The sequence below is a fragment of the Amia ocellicauda genome, chromosome 8, assembly GCF_036373705.1.
Source record: "Amia ocellicauda isolate fAmiCal2 chromosome 8, fAmiCal2.hap1, whole genome shotgun sequence".
Lineage (NCBI taxonomy): Eukaryota > Metazoa > Chordata > Actinopteri > Amiiformes > Amiidae > Amia > Amia ocellicauda.
This window is the reverse complement of record NC_089857.1, coordinates 878,654-893,670: the sequence shown is the minus strand read 5'-3', so window position 1 is coordinate 893,670 and position 15,017 is coordinate 878,654.

The following is a 15,017-nucleotide window of genomic DNA, read 5'->3' as shown; positions in this document are numbered from 1 at the left end:
CAACTGCATTACATATGCTCACAAATGCAATTTTACAACATTTCATGTTGTTTCAGGTCAGAACTGACTTGGTTTCAAGAGTTTGATGAAATGTAATGTAAACTTGCAAATACACATGTAAACTCTTCACCTATGATAGAGAATGCCCTTATGTACAGTGTGGAAGCATATCAAGCAGAGAGAAGCTTGATTTGGATTATTTTGCAATATCTTCATTCTGTAAAGTTAGATGTGCTCAACTGCATTACATATGCTCACAAATGCAATTCTACAACATTTCAAGTTGTTTCAGGTCAAAACTGACTTGGTTTCAAGAGTTTGATGAATTGTAATGTAAACTTGCAAATACACATGTAAACTCTTCAGCTATGATAGAGAATGCCCTTATGTACAGTGTGGAAGCATATCAAGCTGAGAGAAGCTTGATTTGGATGGTTTTGCAATATCTTCATTCTGCAAAGATAGATGTGCTCAACTGCATTACATATGCTTACAATTGCAATTTTACAACATTTCATGTTGTTTCAGGTCAGAACTGACTTGGTTTCAAGAGTTTGATGAATTGTAATGTAAACTTGCAAATACACATGTAAACTCTTCACCTATGATAGAGAATGCCCTTATGTACAGTGTGGAAGCATATCAAGCTGAGAGAAGCGTGATTTGGATGGTTTTGCAATATCTTCAATCTGTAAAGTTAGATGTGCTCAACTGCATTACATATGCTCACAAATGCAATTGTACAACATTTCATGTTGTTTCAGGTCAAAACTGACTTGGTTTCAAGAGTTTGATGAATTGTAATGTAAACTTGCAAATACACATGTAAACTCTTTAGCTATGATAGAGAATGCCCTTATGTACAGTGTGGAAGCATATCAAGCTGAGAGAAGCTTGATTTGGATGGTTTTGCAATATCTTCATTCTGCAAAGATAGATGTGCTCAACTGCATTACATATGCTTACAATTGCAATTTTACAACATTTCATGTTGTTTCAGGTCAGAACTGACTTGGTTTCAAGAGTTTGATGAAATGTAATGTAAACTTGCAAATACACATGTAAACTCTTCACCTATGATAGAGAATGCCCTTATGTACAGTGTGGAAGCATATCAAGCAGAGAGAAGCTTGATTTGGATGGTTTTGCAATATCTTCATTCTGTAAAGTTGGATGTGCTCAACTGCATTACATATGCTCACAAATGCAATTTTACAACATTTCATGTTGTTTCAGGTCAGAACTGACTTGGTTTCAAGAGTTTGATGAATTGTAATGTAAACTTGCAAATACACATGTAAACTCTTCACCTATGATAGAGAATGCCCTTATGTACAGTGTGGAAGCATATCAAGCTGAGAGAAGCTTGATTTGGATGGTTTTGCAATATCTTCATTCTGTAAAGTTGGATGTGCTCAACTGCATTACATATGCTCACAAATTCAATTTTACAACATTTCATGTTGTTTCAGGTCAGAACTGACTTGGTTTCAAGAGTTTCCAGAATTGTAATGTAAACTTGCAAATACACATGTAAACTCTTCACCTATGATAGAGAATGCCCTTATGTACAGTGTGGAAGCATATCAAGCTGAGAGAAGCATGATTTGGATGGTTTTGCAATATCTTCAATCTGTAAAGTAAGATGTGCTCAACTGCATTACATATGCTCACAAATGCAATTCTACAACATTTCATGTTGTTTCAGGTCAAAACTGACTTGGTTTCAAGAGTTTGATGAATTGTAATGTAAACTTGCAAATACACATGTAAACTCTTCAGCTATGATAGAGAATGCCCTTATGTACAGTGTGGAAGCATATCAAGCTGAGAGAAGCTTGATTTGGATGGTTTTGCAATATCTTCATTCTGCAAAGATAGATGTGCTCAACTGCATTACATATGCTTACAATTGCAATTTTACAACATTTCATGTTGTTTCAGGTCAGAACTGACTTGGTTTCAAGAGTTTGATGAAATGTAATGTAAACTTGCAAATACACATGTAAACTCTTCACCTATGATAGAGAATGCCCTTATGTACAGTGTGGAAGCATATCAAGCTGAGAGAAGCTTGATTTGGATGGTTTTGCAATATCTTCATTCTGTAAAGTTGGATGTGCTCAACTGCATTACATATGCTCACAAATGCAATTTTACAACATTTCATGTTGTTTCAGGTCAGAACTGACTTGGTTTCAAGAGTTTGATGAATTGTAATGTAAACTTGCAAATACACATGTAAACTCTTCACCTATGATAGAGAATGCCCTTATGTACAGTGTGGAAGCATATCAAGCTGAGAGAAGCTTGATTTGGATGGTTTTGCAATATCTTCATTCTGTAAAGTTAGATGTGCTCAACTGCATTACATATGCTCACAAATGCAATTCTACAACATTTCAAGTTGTTTCAGGTCAAAACTGACTTGGTTTCAAGAGTTTGATGAATTGTAATGTAAACTTGCAAATACACATGTAAACTCTTCACCTATGATAGAGAATGTCCTTATGTACAGTGTGGAAGCATATCAAGCTGAGAGAAGCTTGATTTGGATGGTTTTGCAATATCTTCATTCTGCAAAGATAGATGTGCTCAACTGCATTACATATGCTTACAATTGCAATTTTACAACATTTCATGTTGTTTCAGGTCAGAACTGACTTGGTTTCAAGAGTTTGATGAATTGTAATGTAAACTTGCAAATACACATGTAAACTCTTCACCTATGATAGAGAATGCCCTTATGTACAGTGTGGAAGCATATCAAGCTGAGAGAAGCTTGATTTGGATGGTTTTGCAATATCTCATTCTGTAAAGTTAGATGTGCTCAACTGCATTACATATGCTCACAAATGCAATTGTACAACATTTCATGTTGTTTCAGGTCAAAACTGACTTGGTTTCAAGAGTTTGATGAATTGTAATGTAAACTTGCAAATACACATGTAAACTCTTCACCTATGATAGAGAATGCCCTTATGTACAGTGTGGAAGCATATCAAGGTGAGAGAAGCTTGATTTGGATGGTTTTGCAATATCTTCATTCTGCAAAGATAGATGTGCTCAACTGCATTACATATGCTTACAATTGCAATTTTACAACATTTCATGTTGTTTCAGGTCAGAACTGACTTGGTTTCAAGAGTTTGATGAATTGTAATGTAAACTTGCAAATACACATGTAAACTCTTCACCTATGATAGAGAATGCCCTTATGTACAGTGTGGAAGCATATCAAGCTGAGAGAAGCTTGATTTGGATGGTTTTGCAATATCTTCATTCTGTAAAGATAGATGTGCTCAACTGCATTACATATGCTTACAATTGCAATTTTACAACATTTCATGTTGTTTCAGGTCAGAACTGACTTGGTTTCAGGAGTTTGATGAATTGTAATGTAAACTTGCAAATACACATGTAAACTCTTCACCTATGATAGAGAATGCCCTTATGTACAGTGTGGAAGCATATCAAGCTGAGAGAAGCTTGATTTGGATGGTTTTGCAATATCTTCATTCTGTAAAGTTAGATGTGCTCAACTGCATTACATATGCTCACAAATGCAATTGTACAACATTTCATGTTGTTTCAGGTCAGAACTGACTTGGTTTCAAGAGTTTGATGAAATGTAATGTAAACTTGCAAATACACATGTAAACTCTTCACCTATGATAGAGAATGCCCTTATGTACAGTGTGGAAGCATATCAAGCAGAGAGAAGCTTGATTTGGATGGTTTTGCAATATCTTCATTCTGTAAAGTTGGATGTGCTCAACTGCATTACATATGCTCACAAATGCAATTTTACAACATTTCATGTTGTTTCAGGTCAGAACTGACTTGGTTTCAAGAGTTTGATGAAATGTAATGTAAACTTGCAAATACACATGTAAACTCTTCACCTATGATAGAGAATGCCCTTATGTACAGTGTGGAAGCATATCAAGCAGAGAGAAGCTTGATTTGGATTATTTTGCAATATCTTCATTCTGTAAAGTTAGATGTGCTCAACTGCATTACATATGCTCACAAATGCAATTCTACAACATTTCAAGTTGTTTCAGGTCAAAACTGACTTGGTTTCAAGAGTTTGATGAATTGTAATGTAAACTTGCAAATACACATGTAAACTCTTCAGCTATGATAGAGAATGCCCTTATGTACAGTGTGGAAGCATATCAAGCTGAGAGAAGCTTGATTTGGATGGTTTTGCAATATCTTCATTCTGCAAAGATAGATGTGCTCAACTGCATTACATATGCTTACAATTGCAATTTTACAACATTTCATGTTGTTTCAGGTCAGAACTGACTTGGTTTCAAGAGTTTGATGAATTGTAATGTAAACTTGCAAATACACATGTAAACTCTTCACCTATGATAGAGAATGCCCTTATGTACAGTGTGGAAGCATATCAAGCTGAGAGAAGCGTGATTTGGATGGTTTTGCAATATCTTCAATCTGTAAAGTTAGATGTGCTCAACTGCATTACATATGCTCACAAATGCAATTGTACAACATTTCATGTTGTTTCAGGTCAAAACTGACTTGGTTTCAAGAGTTTGATGAATTGTAATGTAAACTTGCAAATACACATGTAAACTCTTTAGCTATGATAGAGAATGCCCTTATGTACAGTGTGGAAGCATATCAAGCTGAGAGAAGCTTGATTTGGATGGTTTTGCAATATCTTCATTCTGCAAAGATAGATGTGCTCAACTGCATTACATATGCTTACAATTGCAATTTTACAACATTTCATGTTGTTTCAGGTCAGAACTGACTTGGTTTCAAGAGTTTGATGAAATGTAATGTAAACTTGCAAATACACATGTAAACTCTTCACCTATGATAGAGAATGCCCTTATGTACAGTGTGGAAGCATATCAAGCAGAGAGAAGCTTGATTTGGATGGTTTTGCAATATCTTCATTCTGTAAAGTTGGATGTGCTCAACTGCATTACATATGCTCACAAATGCAATTTTACAACATTTCATGTTGTTTCAGGTCAGAACTGACTTGGTTTCAAGAGTTTGATGAATTGTAATGTAAACTTGCAAATACACATGTAAACTCTTCACCTATGATAGAGAATGCCCTTATGTACAGTGTGGAAGCATATCAAGCTGAGAGAAGCTTGATTTGGATGGTTTTGCAATATCTTCATTCTGTAAAGTTGGATGTGCTCAACTGCATTACATATGCTCACAAATTCAATTTTACAACATTTCATGTTGTTTCAGGTCAGAACTGACTTGGTTTCAAGAGTTTCCAGAATTGTAATGTAAACTTGCAAATACACATGTAAACTCTTCACCTATGATAGAGAATGCCCTTATGTACAGTGTGGAAGCATATCAAGCTGAGAGAAGCATGATTTGGATGGTTTTGCAATATCTTCAATCTGTAAAGTAAGATGTGCTCAACTGCATTACATATGCTCACAAATGCAATTCTACAACATTTCATGTTGTTTCAGGTCAAAACTGACTTGGTTTCAAGAGTTTGATGAATTGTAATGTAAACTTGCAAATACACATGTAAACTCTTCAGCTATGATAGAGAATGCCCTTATGTACAGTGTGGAAGCATATCAAGCTGAGAGAAGCTTGATTTGGATGGTTTTGCAATATCTTCATTCTGCAAAGATAGATGTGCTCAACTGCATTACATATGCTTACAATTGCAATTTTACAACATTTCATGTTGTTTCAGGTCAGAACTGACTTGGTTTCAAGAGTTTGATGAAATGTAATGTAAACTTGCAAATACACATGTAAACTCTTCACCTATGATAGAGAATGCCCTTATGTACAGTGTGGAAGCATATCAAGCTGAGAGAAGCTTGATTTGGATGGTTTTGCAATATCTTCATTCTGTAAAGTTGGATGTGCTCAACTGCATTACATATGCTCACAAATGCAATTTTACAACATTTCATGTTGTTTCAGGTCAGAACTGACTTGGTTTCAAGAGTTTGATGAATTGTAATGTAAACTTGCAAATACACATGTAAACTCTTCACCTATGATAGAGAATGCCCTTATGTACAGTGTGGAAGCATATCAAGCTGAGAGAAGCTTGATTTGGATGGTTTTGCAATATCTTCATTCTGTAAAGTTAGATGTGCTCAACTGCATTACATATGCTCACAAATGCAATTCTACAACATTTCAAGTTGTTTCAGGTCAAAACTGACTTGGTTTCAAGAGTTTGATGAATTGTAATGTAAACTTGCAAATACACATGTAAACTCTTCACCTATGATAGAGAATGTCCTTATGTACAGTGTGGAAGCATATCAAGCTGAGAGAAGCTTGATTTGGATGGTTTTGCAATATCTTCATTCTGCAAAGATAGATGTGCTCAACTGCATTACATATGCTTACAATTGCAATTTTACAACATTTCATGTTGTTTCAGGTCAGAACTGACTTGGTTTCAAGAGTTTGATGAATTGTAATGTAAACTTGCAAATACACATGTAAACTCTTCACCTATGATAGAGAATGCCCTTATGTACAGTGTGGAAGCATATCAAGCTGAGAGAAGCTTGATTTGGATGGTTTTGCAATATCTCATTCTGTAAAGTTAGATGTGCTCAACTGCATTACATATGCTCACAAATGCAATTGTACAACATTTCATGTTGTTTCAGGTCAAAACTGACTTGGTTTCAAGAGTTTGATGAATTGTAATGTAAACTTGCAAATACACATGTAAACTCTTCACCTATGATAGAGAATGCCCTTATGTACAGTGTGGAAGCATATCAAGGTGAGAGAAGCTTGATTTGGATGGTTTTGCAATATCTTCATTCTGCAAAGATAGATGTGCTCAACTGCATTACATATGCTTACAATTGCAATTTTACAACATTTCATGTTGTTTCAGGTCAGAACTGACTTGGTTTCAAGAGTTTGATGAATTGTAATGTAAACTTGCAAATACACATGTAAACTCTTCACCTATGATAGAGAATGCCCTTATGTACAGTGTGGAAGCATATCAAGCTGAGAGAAGCTTGATTTGGATGGTTTTGCAATATCTTCATTCTGTAAAGTTAGATGTGCTCAACTGCATTACATATGCTCACAAATGCAATTGTACAACATTTCATGTTGTTTCAGGTCAGAACTGACTTGGTTTCAAGAGTTTGATGAAATGTAATGTAAACTTGCAAATACACATGTAAACTCTTCACCTATGATAGAGAATGCCCTTATGTACAGTGTGGAAGCATATCAAGCAGAGAGAAGCTTGATTTGGATGGTTTTGCAATATCTTCATTCTGTAAAGTTGGATGTGCTCAACTGCATTACATATGCTCACAAATTCAATTTTACAACATTTCATGTTGTTTCAGGTCAGAACTGACTTGGTTTCAAGAGTTTCCAGAATTGTAATGTAAACTTGCAAATACACATGTAAACTCTTCACCTATGATAGAGAATGCCCTTATGTACAGTGTGGAAGCATATCAAGCTGAGAGAAGCATGATTTGGATGGTTTTGCAATATCTTCAATCTGTAAAGTAAGATGTGCTCAACTGCATTACATATGCTCACAAATGCAATTCTACAACATTTCATGTTGTTTCAGGTCAAAACTGACTTGGTTTCAAGAGTTTGATGAATTGTAATGTAAACTTGCAAATACACATGTAAACTCTTCAGCTATGATAGAGAATGCCCTTATGTACAGTGTGGAAGCATATCAAGCTGAGAGAAGCTTGATTTGGATGGTTTTGCAATATCTTCATTCTGCAAAGATAGATGTGCTCAACTGCATTACATATGCTTACAATTGCAATTTATCAACATTTCATGTTGTTTCAGGTCAGAACTGACTTGGTTTCAAGAGTTTGATGAAATGTAATGTAAACTTGCAAATACACATGTAAACTCTTCACCTATGATAGAGAATGCCCTTATGTACAGTGTGGAAGCATATCAAGCTGAGAGAAGCTTGATTTGGATGGTTTTGCAATATCTTCATTCTGTAAAGTTGGATGTGCTCAACTGCATTACATATGCTCACAAATGCAATTTTACAACATTTCATGTTGTTTCAGGTCAGAACTGACTTGGTTTCAAGAGTTTGATGAATTGTAATGTAAACTTGCAAATACACATGTAAACTCTTCACCTATGATAGAGAATGCCCTTATGTACAGTGTGGAAGCATATCAAGCTGAGAGAAGCTTGATTTGGATGGTTTTGCAATATCTTCATTCTGTAAAGTTAGATGTGCTCAACTGCATTACATATGCTCACAAATGCAATTGTACAACATTTCATGTTGTTTCAGGTCAGAACTGACTTGGTTTCAAGAGTTTGATGAAATGTAATGTAAACTTGCAAATACACATGTAAACTCTTCACCTATGATAGAGAATGCCCTTATGTACAGTGTGGAAGCATATCAAGCAGAGAGAAGCTTGATTTGGATGGTTTTGCAATATCTTCATTCTGTAAAGTTGGATGTGCTCAACTGCATTACATATGCTCACAAATGCAATTTTACAACATTTCATGTTGTTTCAGGTCAGAACTGACTTGGTTTCAAGAGTTTGATGAAATGTAATGTAAACTTGCAAATACACATGTAAACTCTTCACCTATGATAGAGAATGCCCTTATGTACAGTGTGGAAGCATATCAAGCAGAGAGAAGCTTGATTTGGATTATTTTGCAATATCTTCATTCTGTAAAGTTAGATGTGCTCAACTGCATTACATATGCTCACAAATGCAATTCTACAACATTTCAAGTTGTTTCAGGTCAAAACTGACTTGGTTTCAAGAGTTTGATGAATTGTAATGTAAACTTGCAAATACACATGTAAACTCTTCAGCTATGATAGAGAATGCCCTTATGTACAGTGTGGAAGCATATCAAGCTGAGAGAAGCTTGATTTGGATGGTTTTGCAATATCTTCATTCTGCAAAGATAGATGTGCTCAACTGCATTACATATGCTTACAATTGCAATTTTACAACATTTCATGTTGTTTCAGGTCAGAACTGACTTGGTTTCAAGAGTTTGATGAATTGTAATGTAAACTTGCAAATACACATGTAAACTCTTCACCTATGATAGAGAATGCCCTTATGTACAGTGTGGAAGCATATCAAGCTGAGAGAAGCGTGATTTGGATGGTTTTGCAATATCTTCAATCTGTAAAGTTAGATGTGCTCAACTGCATTACATATGCTCACAAATGCAATTGTACAACATTTCATGTTGTTTCAGGTCAAAACTGACTTGGTTTCAAGAGTTTGATGAATTGTAATGTAAACTTGCAAATACACATGTAAACTCTTTAGCTATGATAGAGAATGCCCTTATGTACAGTGTGGAAGCATATCAAGCTGAGAGAAGCTTGATTTGGATGGTTTTGCAATATCTTCATTCTGCAAAGATAGATGTGCTCAACTGCATTACATATGCTTACAATTGCAATTTTACAACATTTCATGTTGTTTCAGGTCAGAACTGACTTGGTTTCAAGAGTTTGATGAAATGTAATGTAAACTTGCAAATACACATGTAAACTCTTCACCTATGATAGAGAATGCCCTTATGTACAGTGTGGAAGCATATCAAGCAGAGAGAAGCTTGATTTGGATGGTTTTGCAATATCTTCATTCTGTAAAGTTGGATGTGCTCAACTGCATTACATATGCTCACAAATGCAATTTTACAACATTTCATGTTGTTTCAGGTCAGAACTGACTTGGTTTCAAGAGTTTGATGAATTGTAATGTAAACTTGCAAATACACATGTAAACTCTTCACCTATGATAGAGAATGCCCTTATGTACAGTGTGGAAGCATATCAAGCTGAGAGAAGCTTGATTTGGATGGTTTTGCAATATCTTCATTCTGTAAAGTTAGATGTGCTCAACTGCATTACATATGCTCACAAATGCAATTCTACAACATTTCAAGTTGTTTCAGGTCAAAATTGACTTGGTTTCAAGAGTTTGATGAATTGTAATGTAAACTTGCAAATACACATGTAAACTCTTCACCTATGATAGAGAATGTCCTTATGTACAGTGTGGAAGCATATCAAGCTGAGAGAAGCTTGATTTGGATGGTTTTGCAATATCTTCATTCTGCAAAGATAGATGTGCTCAACTGCATTACATATGCTTACAATTGCAATTTTACAACATTTCATGTTGTTTCAGGTCAGAACTGACTTGGTTTCAAGAGTTTGATGAATTGTAATGTAAACTTGCAAATACACATGTAAACTCTTCACCTATGATAGAGAATGCCCTTATGTACAGTGTGGAAGCATATCAAGCTGATAGAAGCTTGATTTGGATGGTTTTGCAATATCTTCATTCTGCAAAGTTAGATGTGCTCAACTGCATTACATATGCTCACAATTGCAATTTTACAACATTTCATGTTGTTTCAGGTCAGAACTGACTTGGTTTCAGGAGTTTGATGAATTGTAATGTAAACTTGCAAATACACATGTAAACTCTTCACCTATGATAGAGAATGCCCTTATGTACAGTGTGGAAGCATATCAAGCTGAGAGAAGCTTGATTTGGATGGTTTTGCAATATCTTCATTCTGTAAAGTTAGATGTGCTCAACTGCATTACATATGCTCACAAATGCAATTGTACAACATTTCATGTTGTTTCAGGTCAGAACTGACTTGGTTTCAAGAGTTTGATGAAATGTAATGTAAACTTGCAAATACACATGTAAACTCTTCACCTATGATAGAGAATGCCCTTATGTACAGTGTGGAAGCATATCAAGCAGAGAGAAGCTTGATTTGGATGGTTTTGCAATATCTTCATTCTGTAAAGTTGGATGTGCTCAACTGCATTACATATGCTCACAAATGCAATTTTACAACATTTCATGTTGTTTCAGGTCAGAACTGACTTGGTTTCAAGAGTTTGATGAATTGTAATGTAAACTTGCAAATACACATGTAAACTCTTCACCTATGATAGAGAATGCCCTTATGTACATTGTGGAAGCATATCAAGCTGAGAGAAGCTTGATTTGGATGATTTTGCAATATCTTCATTCTGTAAAGTTAGATGTGCTCAACTGCATTACATATGCTCACAAATGCAATTCTACAACATTTCAAGTTGTTTCAGGTCAAAACTGACTTGGTTTCAAGAGTTTGATGAATTGTAATGTAAACTTGCAAATACACATGTAAACTCTTCAGCTATGATAGAGAATGCCCTTATGTACAGTGTGGAAGCATATCAAGCTGAGAGAAGCTTGATTTGGATGGTTTTGCAATATCTTCATTCTGCAAAGATAGATGTGCTCAACTGCATTACATATGCTTACAATTGCAATTTTACAACATTTCATGTTGTTTCAGGTCAGAACTGACTTGGTTTCAAGAGTTTGATGAATTGTAATGTAAACTTGCAAATACACATGTAAACTCTTCACCTATGATAGAGAATGCCCTTATGTACAGTGTGGAAGCATATCAAGCTGAGAGAAGCATGATTTGGATGGTTTTGCAATATCTTCAATCTGTAAAGTTAGATGTGCTCAACTGCATTACATATGCTCACAAATGCAATTGTACAACATTTCATGTTGTTTCAGGTCAAAACTGACTTGGTTTCAAGAGTTTGATGAATTGTAATGTAAACTTGCAAATACACATGTAAACTCTTTAGCTATGATAGAGAATGCCCTTATGTACAGTGTGGAAGCATATCAAGCTGAGAGAAGCTTGATTTGGATGGTTTTGCAATATCTTCATTCTGCAAAGATAGATGTGCTCAACTGCATTACATATGCTTACAATTGCAATTTTACAACATTTCATGTTGTTTCAGGTCAGAACTGACTTGGTTTCAAGAGTTTGATGAAATGTAATGTAAACTTGCAAATACACATGTAAACTCTTCACCTATGATAGAGAATGCCCTTATGTACAGTGTGGAAGCATATCAAGCAGAGAGAAGCTTGATTTGGATGGTTTTGCAATATCTTCATTCTGTAAAGTTGGATGTGCTCAACTGCATTACATATGCTCACAAATGCAATTTTACAACATTTCATGTTGTTTCAGGTCAGAACTGACTTGGTTTCAAGAGTTTGATGAATTGTAATGTAAACTTGCAAATACACATGTAAACTCTTCACCTATGATAGAGAATGCCCTTATGTACAGTGTGGAAGCATATCAAGCTGAGAGAAGCTTGATTTGGATGGTTTTGCAATATCTTCATTCTGTAAAGTTAGATGTGCTCAACTGCATTACATATGCTCACAAATGCAATTCTACAACATTTCAAGTTGTTTCAGGTCAAAACTGACTTGGTTTCAAGAGTTTGATGAATTGTAATGTAAACTTGCAAATACACATGTAAACTCTTCACCTATGATAGAGAATGTCCTTATGTACAGTGTGGAAGCATATCAAGCTGAGAGAAGCTTGATTTGGATGGTTTTGCAATATCTTCATTCTGCAAAGATAGATGTGCTCAACTGCATTACATATGCTTACAATTGCAATTTTACAACATTTCATGTTGTTTCAGGTCAGAACTGACTTGGTTTCAAGAGTTTGATGAATTGTAATGTAAACTTGCAAATACACATGTAAACTCTTCACCTATGATAGAGAATGCCCTTATGTACAGTGTGGAAGCATATCAAGCTGATAGAAGCTTGATTTGGATGGTTTTGCAATATCTTCATTCTGTAAAGTTAGATGTGCTCAACTGCATTACATATGCTCACAAATGCAATTGTACAACATTTCATGTTGTTTCAGGTCCAAACTGACTTGGTTTCAAGAGTTTGATGAATTGTAATGTAAACTTGCAAATACACATGTAAACTCTTCACCTATGATAGAGAATGCCCTTATGTACAGTGTGGAAGCATATCAAGCTGAGAGAAGCATGATTTGGATGGTTTTGCAATATCTTCAATCTGTAAAGTTAGATGTGCTCAACTGTATTACATATGCTCACAAATGCAATTGTACAACATTTCATGTTGTTTCAGGTCAGAACTGACTTGGTTTCAAGAGTTTGATGAAATGTAATGTAAACTTGCAAATACACATGTAAACTCTTCACCTATTATAGAGAGAGCCCTTATGTACAGTGTGGAAGAATATCAAGCAGAGAGAAGCTTGATTTGGATGGTTTTGCAATATCTTCATTCTGTAAAGTTGGATGTGCTCAACTGCATTACATATGCTTACAATTGCAATTTTACAACATTTCATGTTGTTTCAGGTCAGAACTGACTTGGTTTCAAGAGTTTGATGAAATGTAATGTAAACTTGCAAATACACATGTAAACTCTTCACCTATGATAGAGAATGCCCTTATGTACAGTGTGGAAGCATATCAAGCTGAGAGAAGCTTGATTTGGATGGTTTTGCAATATCTTCATTCTGTAAAGTTGGATGTGCTCAACTGCATTACATATGCTCACAAATGCAATTTTACAACATTTCATGTTGTTTCAGGTCAGAACTGACTTGGTTTCAAGAGTTTGATGAATTGTAATGTAAACTTGCAAATACACATGTAAACTCTTCACCTATGATAGAGAATGCCCTTATGTACAGTGTGGAAGCATATCAAGCGGAGAGAAGCTTGATTTGGATGGTTTTGCAATATCTTCATTCTGTAAAGTTAGATGTGCTCAACTGCATTACATATGCTCACAAATGCAATTTTACAACATTTCATGTTGTTTCAGGTCAGAACTGACTTGGTTTCAAGAGTTTGATGAATTGTAATGTAAACTTGCAAATACACATGTAAACTCTTCACCTATGATAGAGAATGCCCTTATGTACAGTGTGGAAGCATATCAAGCTGAGAGAAGCTTGATTTGGATGGTTTTGCAATATCTTCATTCTGTAAAGTTAGATGTGCTCAACTGCATTACATATGCTCACAAATGCAATTGTACAACATTTCATGTTGTTTCAGGTCAGAACTGACTTGGTTTCAAGAGTTTGATTAATTGTAATGTAAACTTGCAAATACACATGTAAACTCTTCACCTATGATAGAGAATGTCCTTATGTACAGTGTGGAAGCATATCAAGCTGAGAGAAGCTTGATTTGGATGGTTTTGCAATATCTTCATTCTGCAAAGATAGATGTGCTCAACTGCATTACATATGCTTACAATTGCAATTTTACAACATTTCATGTTGTTTCAGGTCAGAACTGACTTGGTTTCAAGAGTTTGATGAATTGTAATGTAAACTTGCAAATACACATGTAAACTCTTCACCTATGATAGAGAATGCCCTTATGTACAGTGTGGAAGCATATCAAGCTGAGAGAAGCTTGATATGGATGGTTTTGCAATATCTTCATTCTGTAAAGTTAGATGTGCTCAACTGCATTACATATGCTCACAAATGCAATTGTACAACATTTCATGTTGTTTCAGGTCAAAACTGACTTGGTTTCAAGAGTTTGATGAATTGTAATGTAAACTTGCAAATACACATGTAAACTCTTCAGCTATGATAGAGAATGCCCTTATGTACAGTGTGGAAGCATATCAAGCTGAGAGAAGCATGATTTGGATGGTTTTGCAATATCTTCAATCTGTAAAGTTAGATGTGCTCAACTGCATTACATATGCTCACAAATGCAATTCTACAACATTTCATGTTGTTTCAGGTCAAAACTGACTTGGTTTCAAGAGTTTGATGAATTGTAATGTAAACTTGCAAATACACATGTAAACTCTTTAGCTGTGATAGAGAATGCCCTTATGTACAGTGTGGAAGCATATCAAGCTGAGAGAAGCTTGATTTGGATGGTTTTGCAATATCTTCATTCTGCAAAGATAGATGTGCTCAACTGCATTACATATGCTTACAATTGCAATTTTACAACATTTCATGTTGTTTCAGGTCAGAACTGACTTGGTTTCAAGAGTTTGATGAAATGTAATGTAAACTTGCAAATACACATGTAAACTCTTTAGCTATGATAGAGAATGCCCTTA